The sequence below is a fragment of the Haematobia irritans genome, chromosome 4, assembly GCF_050003625.1.
Source record: "Haematobia irritans isolate KBUSLIRL chromosome 4, ASM5000362v1, whole genome shotgun sequence".
Lineage (NCBI taxonomy): Eukaryota > Metazoa > Arthropoda > Insecta > Diptera > Muscidae > Haematobia > Haematobia irritans.
In genome coordinates this window covers 12,670,847-12,689,808 of record NC_134400.1, presented here as the reverse complement: position 1 = coordinate 12,689,808, position 18,962 = coordinate 12,670,847, and the positions used below count along the sequence as shown (strand labels likewise).

At 25.4% G+C, this 18,962-nt stretch overlaps 1 protein-coding gene across 3 annotated transcripts in view; it reads right to left on the bottom strand.

Annotated features, from left to right (window-relative positions):
- Window positions 1-17,273, bottom strand: part of dop (microtubule-associated serine/threonine (MAST) protein kinase dop) — a 48,271-nt gene extending 30,998 nt beyond the window's left edge. For all 3 annotated transcript variants that reach the window (XM_075305248.1, XM_075305250.1, XM_075305249.1), the window contains exon 1: window positions 17,156-17,273. The gene's annotated coding sequence lies outside the window, so the exon portion shown is untranslated. The remainder of the gene's footprint in view (window positions 1-17,155) is intronic.
- Between the last annotated feature and the right edge of the window lie 1,689 nt (window positions 17,274-18,962).

Here is an 18,962-nt window from a genome sequence, read left to right as displayed (position 1 = left end):
TCGAACATTTAATTCTATAGAAATTTTTATCAAAATTTTATTTCTATAGATTTTTTTTAATTTTATTTTTATAGAAAATTTTGTGAGATTTTTTTTCTATAGAAAAATTTTCTCAAAAAGTTATTTCTTAGAAAATTTTGTCAAAATTTTATTTCTATAGAAATTATAAAAATTCGTCCACATTTTTTTTCTAGAGAATATTTTGTATAACATTTAATTCTATAGAAAATTTTATCAAAATTTTATTTCTATAAATTTTTTTTTAATTTTATTTTTATAGAAAATTTTGTGAGATTTTTTCTCAAAAAGTTATTTCTTAGAAAATTTTGTCAAAATTTTATTTCCATAACAAATTTTGTCAAAATTTTGTTTCCATAAAAAATTTTGTCAAAATTTGATTTCTATAGAAAATTTTGTCAAAATTTAATTTATATAGAAAATTTTCTCAACATTTAATTTGTATAGAAAATGTTGTCAAAATTTTATTTCTGCAGAAAATTTTCTCAAAATTTAATTTCTATATAAAATTTTGGCAAAATTTAATATCTATAGAAAATTTTGTCAAAATTTTATCTCTATAGAAATTGTTGTCAACATTTTATATCTTTAAGAAATTTTGTCAAACATTTATTTCTATAGAAAATGTTGGCACAATTTTATTTCTATAGAAAATTTTGGCAAAATGTTATTGCCATAGAAAATTTTGTCAAAATTTTAATTCTATAGAAAAAAATTTTAGTTCTATAGAAAATTTTGTCAAAATTTAATTTATATAGAAAAATTTCTCAAAATTTAATTTGTATAGAAAATGTTCTCAAAATTGTATTTCTACAGATTTTTTTTTTTCAAAATTTAATTTCTATAGAAAATTTTTTCAAAATTTTATCTCTATAGAAAATTTTGTCAAAATTTTATTTCTATAGAAAATTTTGTCAAAATGTTATTTCTATAGACAATTTCATCAAAATTTTATTTCTATAGATTTTTTTTAATTTTATTTTTATAGAAAATTTTGTGAGATTTTTTTTTCTATAGAAAAATTTTCTCAAAAAGTTATTTCTTAGAAAATTTTGTCAAAATTTTATTTCCATAACAAATTTTGTCAAAATTTTGTTTCCATAAAAAATTTTGTCAAAATTTAATTTCTATAGAAAATTTTGTCAAAATTTAATTTATATAGAAAATTTTCTCAAAATTTAATTTGTATAGAAAATGTTCTCAAAATTGTATTTCTACAGAATTTTTTTTCAAAATTTAATTTCTATAGAAAATTTTTTCAAAATTTTATCTCTATAGAAAATTTTGTCAAAATTTTATTTCTATAGAAAATTTTGTCAAAATTTTATCTCTATAGAAAATTTTGTCAAAATTTTATCTCTATAGAAAATTTTGTCAAAATTTTATTTCTATAGAAAATTTTGTCAAAATTTTATTTCTATGGAAAATTTTGTCAAAATTTTATTTCTATAGAAAATTTTGTCAAAATTTTATTTCTATAGAAAATTTTGTCAAAATTTAATTTATATAGAAAATATTCTCAAAATTTTATTTCTACAGAAAATGTTCTCAAAATTTTATTTCTACAGAAAATTTTGTCACAATTATGTTTCTATAGAAAATTTTGTCGAACCTTTATTTCTATAGAAAATGTTCTCAAAATTTTATTTTTTGGAAAATGTTGTCAAATTTTTTTCTGTAGAAATTATTTCTCAAAATTTTATTTCTATTGAAAATTTTGTTAAAATATCATTTCTATAAAAATTTTTGTTAAAATTTTATTTGTATAGAAAATTGTTATCAAAATTTTATTTCTATAGAAACAAAAATGATGCACCCTCAACGTTGTTTGCCAATTTCATATAAATTTAAATTTTTTACTTAAAAATGTGTGGCAGAAGCCTGTGCAAAAATTATAAAATTACACAGAAAAAAATTTCACGAAAATTTTTCCAATTAAAATTTTAATGAAGTTTTAAAAAATATTCAATTAAAAATTTAATTGAATCAACAAATTTTTTAATTGAAACAAAAATCAATCACAAAAATTAATAGTATCAATTAATTTTTTAATTGGATCAATTAATTTTTAATTGACCGTCAATAATTTTTTAATTGATACTATCATTTCTGTGATTGAAGACATTCCAATTAAAAAATTAATTGGAGTTCCCGAGTTCCCATTTACGGGCAAACTTATACTTTCAATTTTCAAAAAATCGGACAAAAGGTACCCTTTCCCCACCTTCGCTCCACTCCGACCAGATATCGGAAAATCACGTACCCTATATTAAATTCACAAACTACCCAACGGTCCCTATAAATTCCAAGTAAATCGAGAAAGTTTATTTCAATATTACCCCAACCAGATATCGAAAAATCATGTATTACACAAAAAATGTTTTTTCTTATTCAATCACGAAATTAATTGATCCAATTAATTTTTTAATTGAAATGTCTTAAATCACAGAAATTATAGTATCATTTAAAAGATTAATTGAAACTATTAATTTTTGTGATTGATTTTTGTTTCAATTAAAAAATCTGTTAAATCAATTAAATTTTTAATTGAATATTTTTTAAAATTCAATTAAAATTTTAATTGGAAAAATCTTTTCTGTGTCATTTAAAAATCATGTATTAATTTAATCACCTCCTCCCACGTTCCTTGAAAATTCAAGTAGATCGGAGAAGGTTAAATTTTGCACTATTGTTTTGAAGGGACGTCGCTTTCCCCTATAAAATATCGACAAACACCGAAGTGAATAAAAACTTTTCTTCAAGTGTGGGCAAGGAGAAAGTTCCCTCCCCATCCAAATTCCCAAAAATCAAGTATACCCTATTGAATACACCCACGGCCTTTGTAAATTTCAAGAAAACTTGAGAATTTTAATTTTTTCAGTTTTAGAGGAGGTCCCTCCTCTGCGACCAAATATCGAAAAGTGATGTAGCGTATCTTGTGTAAACGTCCCAGAAAATGTCAAGAAAATTATAAACCCAATTTTCAAAAAGAAGGGCAAGGGGCAGCCCCTCTTTCCATCCAAATATCACAAAATCAAGTATACAATATTAATTTCATAACCTCTCCCCACGTCCTCTGTAAATTTGAAGTATGTATATTGAAAAAGTTTAATTGTTTCTCTGTATATACTTAAGGAGAAGCAGGTGACTCCCTTTGCCCTTTTATTTTTCCTAGACCAAATATTAAAAAATCAGGAACCTGATTTTAACTTCATTACCTCACGCTGTTTTTCCATAAAATTTCAATCACTGTGCTTTAAAAAAGTCCTACCAAATATCGAAAAATAAAGTAGCCGTTCTTTGTCTAGACGCCTCCTTCAACCTTCCCTGAATAATTCAAGCAAATTGCAAAATTTTGTTTCAAGTTTCAAAAATTCGGGTAAGGGGGATGTCTCCCAGGTACCCCATATTAATTTCATAACTTCACCGCATGTTTTCTGTAAATCTCAGGTAATTTAGAGAATTGTAATTTTTAGTTTTTATACTCAAACAAAGGGGAGGCCCCCCTCTGCGACAAAATATCGAAAAATAAAGTAGCGGATCTTTGTCTAGATGCCAACCTCAACCTTCAGTGAAAATTTCAAACAAATCAGTCAACTTTGGTCCAATTTTCAAAAAGTCGGACAAAGGGGTGGTGCTCCTCCGCGACCAGGTGTCAAAACATGAGGTACCCTATTTTCACCACATGAGCGCCCCTTAAGATCTCTGAAAGTTTCTAGTATATCGGTTCAGCCGTTTCCGAGCTTACCCGTAACATACAAACAAATAAACAAACATACTTTAAATTTTATATATAGATTTTGTTAAAAAAATATTTTTATAGAATATTTTGTTAAAATTTTATTTCTATAAAAAATTTTGTTAAAATTTTATTTATATAGTAAATTTTGTCAAAAATTTGATTTCTACAGAAATTTTTCACAAAATTTTATGAATATAAAAATTTTTGTCAAAATACTATAGACATTTTTTCAACATTTTATTTCTGTAGAACATTTTGTCAAAATTTTATCTCTATAAATTATTTTTAAAAAAGATTTTATTTCTATACAAAATTGTTCTCAAATTTTTATTTCTATAGAAAATTTGTTAAAATTCTATGGAAAATTTTGTCAAAATATTATTTCTATAGAAAGTTTTTATTTCTATAGAAAAGTTTATTAAAATTTTATTTCAATATTAAATTTTGTCAAAAATTTAATTTCTACAGAAAATTTTCTCAAAATGTTATTTCTATAGAAAATTTTCTAAAAATTTTATTTCTATGGAAAATTTTTTTCCATTGAAAATTTTCTCAAAAATTTATTTATATTGAAAATTTTGTCAATATTTTATTTCTATAGAAAGTTTTGTTAAAATTTTACTTTTTATAGGAAATTTATAAAGCACCTCTTAATTGTATAGGAATAGTTGGCAAAATCTAGCAAAACATCAATAATTCTACCAAACAGTAAATAATCTACCATTTTTGGTAAAATTCTACCAAATATGACAACTGTGAACACTGCACCCTCCTCAGCCAACAGCACCTGATGTAGAAGCCTAAATGTCTAATCCCAATAATATGTTTGTTTTGTCTTTTATTTTCCCTATTTGTTTTTCATACATACATTCCCAAAAATAAATTATCAGAATAAATTCGGATAATTCACCAAACCCAATGTGAATTACGCTCGAATATCCCGACAAAAGGTTTTTGATAGTCGACTTTGCCTTTATAAATTCGCACAAACATATAACTTTTCCTTTGTCAAAGTCAAATGATCGATTTGAGAGCAGTTGGCTGCATTTATTTTGAGCGAGATTCCTCTTTCTTCATCTGTTTTGTTTTCATTGATTATCGTTGGCATTGAACTTTTTTGTACCTTCTAACCTAAGCTAACCTAGTCCATAAACATTTTGAGACTAAAAACTAGCATAAACTGTCTTCCGATTATGGTTGACATTTCCATTCTGTCTATCTGTCTATCTATAGTGGGGTGGCCAGTGATCCTCTAAATATCGCCTCCGCCCGCTCAACCTTACACAAAATAATTATTCTCAAGTGTATTTATTCATTGTATTTTACTGTGTGTAACAAAGAACCTTTCTTTTGTTGTTGTTCATTAAAGATTTATATTTTATTGTTTGCTCTAGTTTTCACATGTTTGTGTTTATTATTATATTTTTTCTTAATTAATCTCTTTTGTATTTGCGAGATGGCTATGAATGAGATAACATTAATTAATTTAAAACATCCTATTAAATCGTAAAAAAATAACAATGCTTTATTATTGGCAAAATATACCAATACGGTATTACTATTGCAGAAGGGCTGACACGTAGTTGGTGCTATATGTGTACTTAGACTCATCCCATGATGCACGACCAATTAAATGTTAAGAAGTACAAGGTAGCTGATGCGATGTGTTGCCATGCTCAAAATGGAATATTAGGTAAAATAGAAATGACAAAATAAAACATCAAAAAAAAATTATACAAAAAATTGTATCAACAAAAAATTTTGTCAAAATTTTATTTCTCTTTTATTTCTATAAAATTTTCTCAAAATTTTATTTCTATAGAAAATTTTCTCAAAATTTTATTTCTATAGAAAATTTTCTCAAAGAGTTTATTTCTATAGAAAATTTTGTCAAAATTTTATTTCTATATAAAATTTTGTCAAAATTTTATTTCTATATAAAATTTTGTCAAAATTTTATTTTTATAAAAAATTTTCTTAACATTTTATTTCTATAGAAAATTTTGTCAACATTTTATTTCTATAGAAAAATTTGTCACCATTTTATTTCTATAGAAAAATTTGTCAACATTTTATCTCTATACCAAATTTTGTCAAAATTTTATTTCTATAGAAAAATTTTTCAAAATTTTATTTCTATAGAAAATTGTGTCAAAATTTTATTTCTATAGAAAATTTTGTCAAAATTTTATTTTTATAGCAAATTTTGTCAAAATTTTATTTCTATAAAAAATTTTCTCAAAATTTTATTTCTTTAAAAAAATTTGTCAAATTTTTATTTTTATAGAAAATTTTGTTAACATTTTATTTCTACAAAAAATTTCTCAAAATTTTATTTCTTTAAAAAAAATTGTTAAAATTTTGTTTTTATAGAAAATTTTTTTAACATTTTATTTCTATAGAAAATTTTTGCAAATTTTTTTTCCATAAAAAAATTTTATTTCCATAGAAAATTTTTGCAAAGTTTTATTTCCATAGAAAATTTTATTTCTATAGAAAATTTTTGCAAAAATTGTATTTCTATAGAAGATTTTTGCAAAATTTTATTTTTAGGGGAAATTTTTGCAAAATTTTATTACAATAAAAACTTTTATCAAAGTGTTTACTAGAGAAAATTTTATCAAAGTTTATAGAGAAAATTTTGTCGTAATGTTATTTCTATAGAAAATTTTGTCAAAATTTTATTTCTATAGAAAATGTTGTCAAAATTTTATTTCTATAAAAAATTTTGTCAAAATTTTATTTTTATAGAAAATTTTGACAGAATTTTATTTTTATAGAAAATTTTGTCATAATTTTATTTCTATAGAAAATTCTGTCAACATTTTATTTCTATAGAAAATTCTGTCAAAAATTGTATTTCTATAGAAATTTTTTGTCAAAATTTTACTCCTATAGAAAAATTGGTCAACATTTTATTTCTATAGAAACATTGGTCAACATTTTATTTCTATTACAAATTTTGTCAAAATTTTATTTCTATAGAAAAATTTGTCAAAATTTTATTTCTATAGAAAATTTTGTCAAAATTTTATTTCTATAGAAAATTTTGTCAAAATTTTATTTCTATAGAAAATTTTGTCAAAATTTTATTTTTATAGAAAATTTTGACAGAATTTTATTTTTATAGAAAATTTTGTCATAATTTTATTTCTATAGAAAATTCTGTCAAAATTTTATTTCTATAGAAAATTCTGTCAAAAATTTTATTTCTATAGAAAATTTTCTCAAAATTTTATTTCTATAGAAAATTTTATCAAAATGTTATTTCCATAGAAAATTTTCTCAAAATTTTATTTCTATAGAAAATTTTCTCAAAATTTTATTTCTATAGAAAAATTTGTCAACATTTTATTTCTATAACAAATTTTGTCAACATTTTATTTCTATAGAAAATTTTGTCATAATTTTATTTCTATAGAAAGTTTTCTCAAAATTTTATTTCTATAGAAAATTTTCTCAATATTTTAGTTCTATAGAAAAATTTTCTCAAAATTTTATTTCTATAGGAAATTTTCTCAAAATTTTATTTCTTTAAAAAATTGTGTCAAAATTTTATTTTTATAGAAAATTTTGTTAACATTTTATTTCTATAGAAAAATTTCTCAAACTTTTATTTATATATAAAATGTTCTCTAAATTTTATTTCTATAAAAATTTTGTCAACATTTTATTTTTATAAAAAATTTTATCAACATTTTATTTTTATAAAACATTTTGTCAACATTTTTTTTTTTTCTATAGAAAATTTTGTCAACATTTTTTTTTCTATAGAAAATTTTGTCAAAATTTTATTTTGATTTTTGGTGTTTGGACCCGGAAGTTACAGAAGACTCGTACTACTTTTTATTCCAATGTAAAGCATTATCCTTTAGAAGAAACAATATATTGGGCTACTATTTCTTTCAGGTTCTCACCGATCTACGGGAGTGTAGCTAAAGCAATATAATCGCCTTCATCAGGGCCTCTGGTTGTGGAAATGGAAAGGAATGGAAGTTCTTGAGCAACTCTAAAGACGACCCCCTACGAAGAAGAAGATAAGAAAATTACCTTGAGGAATATACAGAAGACTCGTACTACTTTTTATTCCAATGTAAAGCATTATCCTTTAGAAGAAACAATATATTGGGCTACTATTTCTTTCAGGTTCTCACCGATCTATGGGAGTGTAGCTAAAGCAATATAATCGCCTTCATCAGGGCCTCTGGTTGTGGAAATGGAAAGGAATGGAAGTTCTTGAGCAACTCTAAAGACGACCCCCTACGAAGAAGAAGATAAGAAAATTACCTTGAGGAATATTTTCTGGTCTAACTGGATATCAATTTGATTCAAGAATTTGATGTCATGCTATACAACCTAACCTAACCTAGACTTTTGAAGTACGAAAATATAACATCGACTGCTGTTTTTAGCAGATTTTGTTTCTATGAGTGTAGGCATATGTTTACCTCATTAATACAGTGTCCAATTGTATTCTTTGTAGTTGCTATCGGTGTCGCTCGATAAATTAAATAAATATGTATAAACAATTTGCGATTTTTTTAATTATCATATATGCAAGTGTTTATTTGGAAGATTTGAAAATTAATTCAATTATCATCCCCACTATCTCATAGTGTCGTAACGTTGTGGTTTCTGAGTACCAAAATACGAACGGCAATGTCAACGATTTTGCCTCGTCCAAAGAAATAAAGAAATCGTTCACAATGAGTGAAGTGATATAAATTAATTTGTTATCTGTGTGGGACATTTTTGAAGTAGGTATATTTTTCCAAATTACCAATTGTCTATAACTGATTTAGATTTTTATATAATAAATATAAATACTGCATTGAAATAAAATGTTGATAAGATTTTCTATAGAAATAAAATTTTGACCAAATTTTCTATAGAAATAAATTTTTGACAATATTTTCTATAGAAATAAAATTTTGACAAAAATTTTCCAGAGAAATAAATTTTTGACACAATTTTCTATAGAAATAAAATTTTGACAAAATTTTCTATAGAAATAAAATGTTGATAAAACTTTCTATAGGAATAAAATTTTGACAAAATTTTCTATAGAAATAAAATTTTGACAAAATTAATAAATATATTTTGAAAAAATTTTATATAGAAATAAAATTTTGACAAAATTTTATATAGAAATAATTTTTGACAAAATTTTCTATAGAAATAAAATTTCGTTTTGTTGTAGCTTAAATTTGACAAACATTCCTTTCCTCTGTTAGTTAAGCTACACTTGTATTTTAGTCAATGCATGGTTTTAACCTGAAATCAAAAACAACAATAATGATTGAAGAATAAACCAACAATAACAAAACAAAACGAAATTTTATTTCTATAGAAAATTTTGTCAAAATTTTATTTCTATATAAAATTTTGTCAAAATTTTATTTCTATATAAAATTTTGCCAAAATATATTTATTAATTTTGTCAAAATATATTTATTAATATTTATTAATATATTTATTAAAATTTTGTCAAAATATATTTATTAATTTTGTCAAAATTTTATTTCTATAGAAAATTTTGTCAAAATGTTATATCAAAATCAAAAACAACAAAAAAAAGTATTGACAAATTTTTTTATAGAAATAAAATGTTTGCAAATTTTATTTCTATAAAATTTTTTTCTAAATTTTATTTCTATAGAAAAATTTTTCCAAATTTTATTTCATAGAAAATTTTGTCAACATTTTATTTCTATAGAAAATTTTATTTCTATAGGAAATTTTTTGCAAAATTTTATTTCTATAAAAAATTTTGTCAAAATTTTATTTCATAGAACATTTTGTAAACTTTTTATTTCTATAGAAAATTTTGTCGAAATTTTATTTCTATAGAAAATGTTGTCAAATTTTTTGCAAAATTTCAATTTCTATAAAAATTTTTGCTAAAATTTTATTTCTATAGAAAAAAATATTTTGTTTAATTTTTAATTATTTTTTTAATATTTGATTAGCAAACCTAGGATGCTAACATGTTAATAAATATTAATAATCATCTACTTAGCATTTTCTCAAGCAAAGTAATGATTAAAACTAATTTGAAAGAAAAGATAATTATACAGTATAAATGTAACAAATAAATGTGCAATAATGTCGATTGGAACGTGACTAATGATTGGCATCAATAAGAAAATGTTAAATATATCTGTAGATTGGTTTTGAAATGAAGAAGATGGCTGTAACCCGAAGCTATTATAAATAGTGTATCATTAGTGGTGTATTAGATGTGGCGAATAACAACGATGTATTCATCATGCAATTATTCTGGTTATTTTGCTTGCAATATTTTTAATTTAATTTAATTGATTTCATCCAAGAGTATTGAATTTAATTTAATTGATTTCATCCAAGAGTATTGAATTTTATTAATACCATTGAAAGCGGGACCAATTAAGTCAATTCAATATCCATGAGATTGATGACGATTCCCGACGGATGCTAACAAGTTTAATTTTCATCACTGTCAGATCTTAAGACAAGGTCCTCAAACAAGAGTCACGCCAGGTCTGTCAAAGCGTGGTTCTGTCATCTGCTTTTCCCACGACTTCTATCTCTGATCTGAATTACTGGAATGGGTCTTTTACAAAATATACCCTGAATTTCTGCTCGCCAATAATCAATTAAAAATCAATTTCCACTATATAAATATTCTGACCAATACTTAGTAGGTATGTACATGTAATATAAACCAAATTGACCTCCAGAGCATTCTCGTGCATTTTTGAGATAAGAAATTAGTTTCAGTTACCAACTAACTAAATTAATAAATACAATTTTTCTCATTTATTCATGATATCTATACGAGAAAAAATATCAGAAGATTTACATTCGTTCGTAAATAAAAAATATTGGCATAGGTTCTCATATTGTTTTTGTTAAAGGAGACTATCAAAAATAGATTACTATCATATCACCAATGTATAAGAAACTTATCAGTCTATTGGGTTGTCGAGAACACACACACAGTGTATTAGTAATGTTTTCATACAAAACACAAAAATAAGTACAATATTGAATCATAGGCAGTTTTTAAAAATGTGAATATATTTTTACATCTGCAGAAAAAATTCTGAAGCTCGCTCTTACAAAAATGAATATCGGTTTGGGTTAACCTACTGAAATTACTATAAATATATAATTTCAACTAAGTAACCTTTATTTTTAAAGTACACGTATAAAGTTTAGTTATATTTCCTTTCCGATTGTACCAAATCGGATAAGCAAGTAGGTTTTAGTTTCTAAATTTTGTCAAAATTTTAATTCTATAGAAAATGTTTGCAAAATTTTATTTCAATAGAAACTTTTTGCTAAATTTTATTTCTATAGAAAATTTGGGAAGAATTTTATTTGTACAGAAAAATTTTTGAAAAATTTTTGCAAAATTTTATTTCTATAGAAGATTTTACAAAATTTTATTTCTATAGAAAATTTTCTCAAAATTTTATTTCTATTGAAAATATTCTCAAAATTTTATTTCTATAAAAAAGTTTTTGCAAATTTTTTTCTATAGAAAATTTTTGCAAAATTTTATTTCTATAGAAACTTTTTGCTAAATTTTATTTCTATAGAAAATTTTGGAAGAATTTTATTTGTACAGACAATTTTTTGGAAAATTTTTGCAAAATTTTATTTCTAAAGAAGATTTTATCAAAACTTTATTTCTATAGAACATTTTTGCAAATTTTTTTTCTATAGAAAATTTTTGCAAAATTTTATATCTATTGAAAATTTTCTCAAAATTTTATTTCTATAGAAAATTTTTGAAAATTTTATTTCAATAGAAAATTATTGAAAATTTTGTTTCAATAGAAAATTTTGTCAATATTTTATTTCATTGGAGAATGTCAAAATTTTATCTCTTTAGAAAATGTTGTGAAAATTTTGTTTCTATTGAATATTTTGTCGAAATTTTATTTTTTTAGGAAATTTTGTCGAAATTTTCTTTCTTTAGAAAATTTTGTCAAAATTTTATTTCTTTAGAAAATTTTGTAATTTTTTTATAGAAAATTTTGTCGAAATTTTATTTCTTTAGAAAATTTTGTCGAAAAAATTTTTACGAAATTTTATTTCTTAGAAATAATTTGTCAAAATTTTATTTTTATAGAAAATTTTTGCAAAATTTCATTTAAATAGAAAATTTTTGCGAAATTTTATTTCTATAGAAAATTTTTGCAATATTTTATTTTTATAAAAAATTTGTAAAAATTTTATTTCTGTAGAAAATTTGATCAAAATTTTATTTTTATAGAAAAATTTTTTCAAAATGTTATTTTTATAGAAATTTCTACGGAATTTTTTTCTAAATTGTATTTCCATTGATATTTTTTTTCTAAATTTTATTTTTATAGAAAATTTTTGCAAAATTTCATTTCTATCGAAAATTTTGTCAAAATTCTATTTCTATAGAAAATTTTGTCAAAATTTTATTTCTTTAGAAACTTTTGTCAAATTTTTATTTCTTTAGAAAAATTTTGTCAAAATTTTATATCTTTAAAAAATGTTCTCAAAATTTTATTTCTTTAGAAAATTTTTTTTAAAATTTTATTTCTATAGAACATTTTTTCAAAATTGTATTTCTTTAGAAAATTTTTTTTCAAAGTTTTATTTCTATAAAACATTTTTTCAAAATTTTATTTCTATAGAAAATTTATCTTTAGAAAATGTTGTCAAAATTTTGTTTCTATAGAATATTTTGTGGAAATTTTATTTCTTTAGAAAATCTTGTCGAAATTTTATTCCTTTAGAAAATTTTGTAATTTTTTTATAAAAAAATTTGTCGAAAAAATTTTTGCAAAATTTTATTTCTTAGAAAAAATTTGTCAAAATTTTATTTCTATAGAAAATTTTATTTGTATAGAAAATTTTTGCGAAATTTTATTTTTATAAAAAATGTTTGCGAAATTTTATTTCTATAGAAAATTTTTGAAATATTTTATTTTTATAAAAAATTTGTAAAAAAATTCTTTCTGTAGAAAATTTAATTAACATTTTATTTTTATAGAAATTTTTCTCAAAATGTTATTTCTATAGAAAATTCTACGGAATTTTTTTCTAAATTTTATTTCCATTGATTTTTTTTTTCCAAAATTTTATTTTTATAGAAAATTTTTGCAAAATTTTATTTCTATAGAAAATTTTGTCAAAATTTTATTTCTATATTTGTCAAAATTTTATTTCTTTAGAAAATTTTTTCAAAATTGTATTTCTATAAAACATTTTTTCAAAATATTATTTCTATAAAAATGTTCGAGCTCCAAATTATTGTACGCAGACTTTCCTCGTGCACTGTATGTGTATTTATGTTTTGGAAGTATTTTTATTTTGTTTTGATGGATTCCGCTTTTGCAAACTTCTTTATAAATATCACCTCTTCCCAAGTTTATTTTGAGTTCCGTTATGCTAAAATATAAACATGCGCAGATCAATTCGCTGATGAGGAAATGGCAGGAAGTATGACGCCTAACCACCTAACCTAATCACTTATTTTCCTGCATAGATTCATCGACTGGACTGGTTTTTTGGAAAATTCAATGTGAAAAACTTTCGAAAATACAAAGGTTAGACGTAATTTGCTATCATCGGATTTTTATTTATTTAATATATTTTTGGTTTGATTGTAAAATAAAAACAATAATATTACACATTTCAGCACTAGTCGGTAGTCTCCCTCTCATCATCGATAACCACCACATGAAATTCGTTTCAATAGTAGAGCAAATGTAAACATTTGTTCAGGCGTATGTATGTCTATCCCATACAATGGCCAAGACAATAATCACTTATGACGGACAACACTGAGATCAATGTTGCCAAATAAACTTGGTAAAGGTCAGATACGTTAAGATAGGAACCAATCTAGAATGGATGAATAAAACTAAACTCATTCAATAGGGGAAAATCCAGTGACATTTTGGCACCTTGTAAGAGGAAAGTTACAAACCAAATAATGCGATGGTGGCTTGATAAGTACTTAGCCTAACCGCAAAAGATTTTAGAAAAATTTAAAGTAAAATATCGGTAGGTTTTCCTTTTTTTAAGAGGATTTGAACAGCATTTTTTGTAAGTTAAAAAACTGCTATAACAAGTGGGTTGAAAGAGTTTCAACGTGGATGCATAACTCTTTATGGACCACGTCTAGCTGTAACAAAAACGACTACGACAGACAATATTGAGAAAACAATGCACAATCTGGTATTGGTAGACAATTTTTGCTGCAAGTAGAGGATACTGTTGAGGAATGTGGTAATTCCGAAACGTGCGTCCATCCAACCATATTGCCGTCTATAGGGCTTTGCCCAAATAAATTTGACAAACATTCTTTTCCTCTGTTGGTTAAGCTACACTTGTAGTTTAGTCAATGCATGGTTTAAAGCTGAAATCAAAAAAACAACAACAATGATTAGAGAACAAGACAAACAATAACAAAACAAAAACGAAATAAAATTTTGACAAAATTTTCTATAGAAATAAAATTTTGACTAAATTTTCTATAGAAATGAAATATTGACAAAATTTTTTATAGAAATAAAATGTTAACAAAATTTTCTATAGAAATAAAATTTTGACATTTCCTAAAGAAATAAAATTTAGAAAAAATTTTCTATAGAAATAAAATGTTGACAAAAATGTATATATAAATAAAATGTTGACAAAATTTTTCTATAGAAAAAAAAAATTGATAAAATATGCCACAAAACTAAAATTTTGAGAAAATTTTCTATAGAGATAAAATTTTGACCAAATTTTCTATAGAAATAAAATTTTGACCAAATTTTCTATAGAAATAAAATTTTGACAAAATTTTCTATAGAAATAAAATTTTGACAAAATTTTCTATAGAAATAAAATTTTGACAAAATTTTCTATAGAAATAAAATTTTGGCAAAATTTTCTATAGAAATAAAATTTTGACAAAAAATGTCTATATAAATAAAATGTTGACAAAATTTTTCTATCGAAAAAAAATTTTTAATAAAATATGCCACAAAAATAAAATTTTGACAAAATTTCCTATAGAAATAAAATTTTGCAAAAATTTTCTATAGAAATAAAATTTTGCAAAAATTTTCTGTAGAAACAAAATTGTGCAAAAACTTGTTTTTTCTATAGAAATAAAATTTTGCAAAAATTTTCTATAGAAATAAAATTTTGCAAACATTTTCGGCTCAACTGCAGTTTATGGGCCCCTCACCGAATTGCTTAAAATTAATATATGTTGTGTCATTCGGTGAGCTGATTCCAACAACCATACCCGGGGGAAGTACCCGAGTCTTGAGATATAGCCCTCCAAAGGGTCAATAAAAACTTGATATATCTCTTTTGTCCAATCTAGACAAACTTTGTATTGTATGAAAGCTTATTCAATGCACTTTTATACGCAAAAAAAATATTTTTTTAATATTTAATTTAGTTTGGGGGATATAAATAAAAAAAGAAAATTTGTACCCTATTTTTTTGTTATTTTCGTTATATATCAAAGAGTCTTCGATTATGCCCTAATGTTTTTTACACATAGATTGAAAGCCTATATTCTGGCCTTTCGATTGATGTTCTACTTTATAGGTCCATTTTTAGCAATGTTATTGAGCTTTTATTCTGAGTAGAAAAAAATTGTTTTATTACTGAAATAATTTTTGTATGTTGTAAGTATTAACCCAAGGGGGAAAGTGGCCGGCCGGACAGAGTCAAAAGAGATATATCAAGTTTTTATTGACCCTTTGGAGGGCTATATCTCAAGACCCGGGTACTTCCCCGGGTATGGGTCACTTTGTTGGAATCAGCTCACCGAATGACACAACATATATTAATTTTAAGTAATTCGGTGAGGGGCCCATAAACTGCAGTTGCTCCTAAAATTTTGGCAAACGTTTTTTAAATTTGGTAGATTTTTTGTAAAATGTTCTTCAATTTTTGGTAGATTTTTTTGGACGAGTGGCGACCGTGTCAGAAAGGCGTGTGCTAAGAATTTCCGGAATTCCCAAGGTGTCATCTAGTTGTCACCCGGGATTAAAGGTCCACAAAGAGAAATAAGTTCTGATGCATAATTCACAAAATTCTGCTCAGTTTAAAACGTGTGAAGGTCGACTTAAAAGACCGCGTGGAAATCGGGTTAAAAGGATACCAAGTTGAAAAATATATATTACCGCATTGCAATATAATTCTTAGTTTTTATAGTGGGCTCACTGAGGGATGCCCGATTCCATGTTAAGCTTGTCATTGAGCTTAAGATGGAATCGGGCAGCACTCAGTGTTAAGGGAGAAGTTCACCACTGTGGTATCATAATTGACTGAATAGTCTAAGTGAGCCTGATACATCGGGCTACCACCTATCCTAACCTAACCTAGTGGGCTTCTCTCGTAAAGTTGGCATTTGTTTTTTTATAAATTTACATTACCTTCAAATTTATATAATGGACATGAATTACAGGATAACACAAAATGTTTACAAAGCTCAAATACCTTGATGTGTCGCCAACATTGTGGTGGCAATTATACAGCGTCTTGATTGTCACACTAAGGCACTGGAAGCAATTTTTTTTGGTTCCCACATATCTATATTTTGAGAGAGATCCTTTTAGGGACCCTTTAAAGTTTCTTTGGCCATAAGTGCCTTAATTAAGCAGAAAATAAATTACTGAGGTTTCACTGTAGCAAATGTCAATGAAATCGATGAGGGGCCAATGAAAAATCCAACATTAATCTTTATGTACTTAATAATATTAACGAAATTGATGTGATTCATTCATCTATAAAATTCCATAGCAAATCGATGAAGAGATTCTCTTTAGGTTTTATTCGGAAATGTTTCGAAATCTGTGGTCAAGTATGGTCTTCTAGTATGTCAAAGTAAATCTTGTGACATATGTGAAACAACAATACACAAAATACAATAACAATACAAAACAAGTAAAAATAACAACACACCTTGTCAATAGCAAAAACAGAAAATACACAATTTAAAGCTCACAATTGCAAAAACACTCACATACACACACACAAACACTCATCACGGCTACCTTCATCCTCTTCAAACAATACACACTTTTTTTCTGTCTTCTTGCTGTTACAAATTAGTATGTCCTTTCCGCCGCACCTTGTTCCTAGACGTTTCCACTTCACTTCACACTTTTTGGTTATTTGCGTAAGACAATCTAGTCCTGATTTTTTCCAATCGTGTTCCGTTTTTTTTTTATTTAATAATACATTTGCTGATGGATGTGATTTTATTTTTTTTTTCTCATTTCACCTTACCCCCCAGTAGACACTTGGTGATCAAGTTTTTTCTTCTATTTCTATGTTGTTGTTTGCCCTCTTTATGCATATAAAATAATTCAACTATTGCTCATTTCATGTGAGTTGTTCCACTTATTCATTTCTTACATTTTTGTCTTCACTTCAACTTGCGTTAATATATTACAACTCGTACAGTATATTAATTATAAATATATTCCGATTCCCGATATATTACGATCCGATACCATATCCCAACGAAAATAAAAATGAAATGCGACAAATGTCATTTATGTTACATCTCCAATTTGTGGTTGAACCGGCTATGAACCGGTTCCGGTTAAGAATTATTCGAAGAACCCATCAAACAATAATTGGGGTAAATAAATATGTTGGTATTGCTGTAGATATTCCTCTAATACTGGATAATTAAACTGTGAGGGGCTAATGGAATAGAATAGAAACCGTTTATCGAGAACATGTGTAAAAATGAGCAACACTAGCATATAATAACTATAATTTATTCCGGACGGAATGTCTGAGTTTGTAAAGAATCTTACTGTGTGGTCAATCGACACGAAATGTTGGCGTTGACTAAATAATCGACAAATGTGTTATCGATCACATTAGCGTTTATGCGTTTGGACATAAGTCATAATGCGGCCTATATCTGGGATACATTCGACACGAGCACTGTCGTCCGCATAACTGACGCATTACAAACACAGACATTTTGTTCGGATAAACTTATAATCTGAATATCGGATTATGCATTGTTCAAATCATAAATATGTCCGTATGATATAAGTTATGTTTTATTGAGAAACAGTTACCGTTGTGTATAATTTATAAAACTGTGCCACTTTCAAAAATGACTGTACAACTGTATGTGCCTTGGATTGTTAAGAAAGAATAAAAAATAATCGATACTGCAGTTTGTTAATGGGACTGATAACACATTTATGGATATCTTATGCGCCATACAGAAAGTAATGTGCAGTTCAAATTTTGAGTTTATTAATCGGCAACCCGGGTTACGTCTTTTAATCTCATGTACTGTTCAAAGTTTTAGTTTATTCGGACGAAATGTCTGTGTTTGTGAAGAATCTTACAGTGTGGCCAATTCTCGTTGATAAGTAAAAGAATCGATAAAAGTGCTATCGATAATAGCAGCAATATCGTTTATTGCGTCAAACATAAATTATGGTGTTACCAAAATAATTGGCTTATGCGCCGTTCAGATTATAAGTTTATTCGGACGATAATGCCCGTGTACAAAATTTCGAAACACATTCCAGATGTTGCTCACATTAGAAGTTATGTCCGACGGCATTATCGATGCTACTGCTTATTAATGCGATCGATAACACATTTATCGATTATTTACAATTTCTAGTGATTGGCCACACTGTAAAGCGGACCTTACACGGCCGGATAAACACTACGACAGAGGTTCGCCTATTTGTTGTGTGTTCGTTCAAGGTTTGCCCTTAATCCTATATACAATTTCTAGTGATTGGCCACACTGTAAAGCGGACCTTACACGGCCGGATAAACACTACGACAGAGGTTCGCCTATTTGTTGTGCGTTCGTTCAAGGTTTACCCTTAATCCTAGTACTAAGATCGCGTTTTCGCACAAAAAACGTTTATACTCCATATAAAAAACGTTAGCGCGGAATAAATGCGAAATCTTTGTTTTGTGCATTTTTACACACATATTTATACAACCCTGGATTTTTCCACGAAAAAATAGGCAGGCATATTATTTCGCATAAATAAGTTAACATCCCTACGTTTGAAACCCTATTTACGGAGGTAGACGAAGATATTGGTTTTTCGCAGAAGCGAACTTAGTACTAAGCATTATGCGCTTTACAGACTATCAGTTATTCCGGACGGCAGTGCTCGTGTCGTACATATCCCATATATTGTGCACATTATAAGTTAAGTACGAA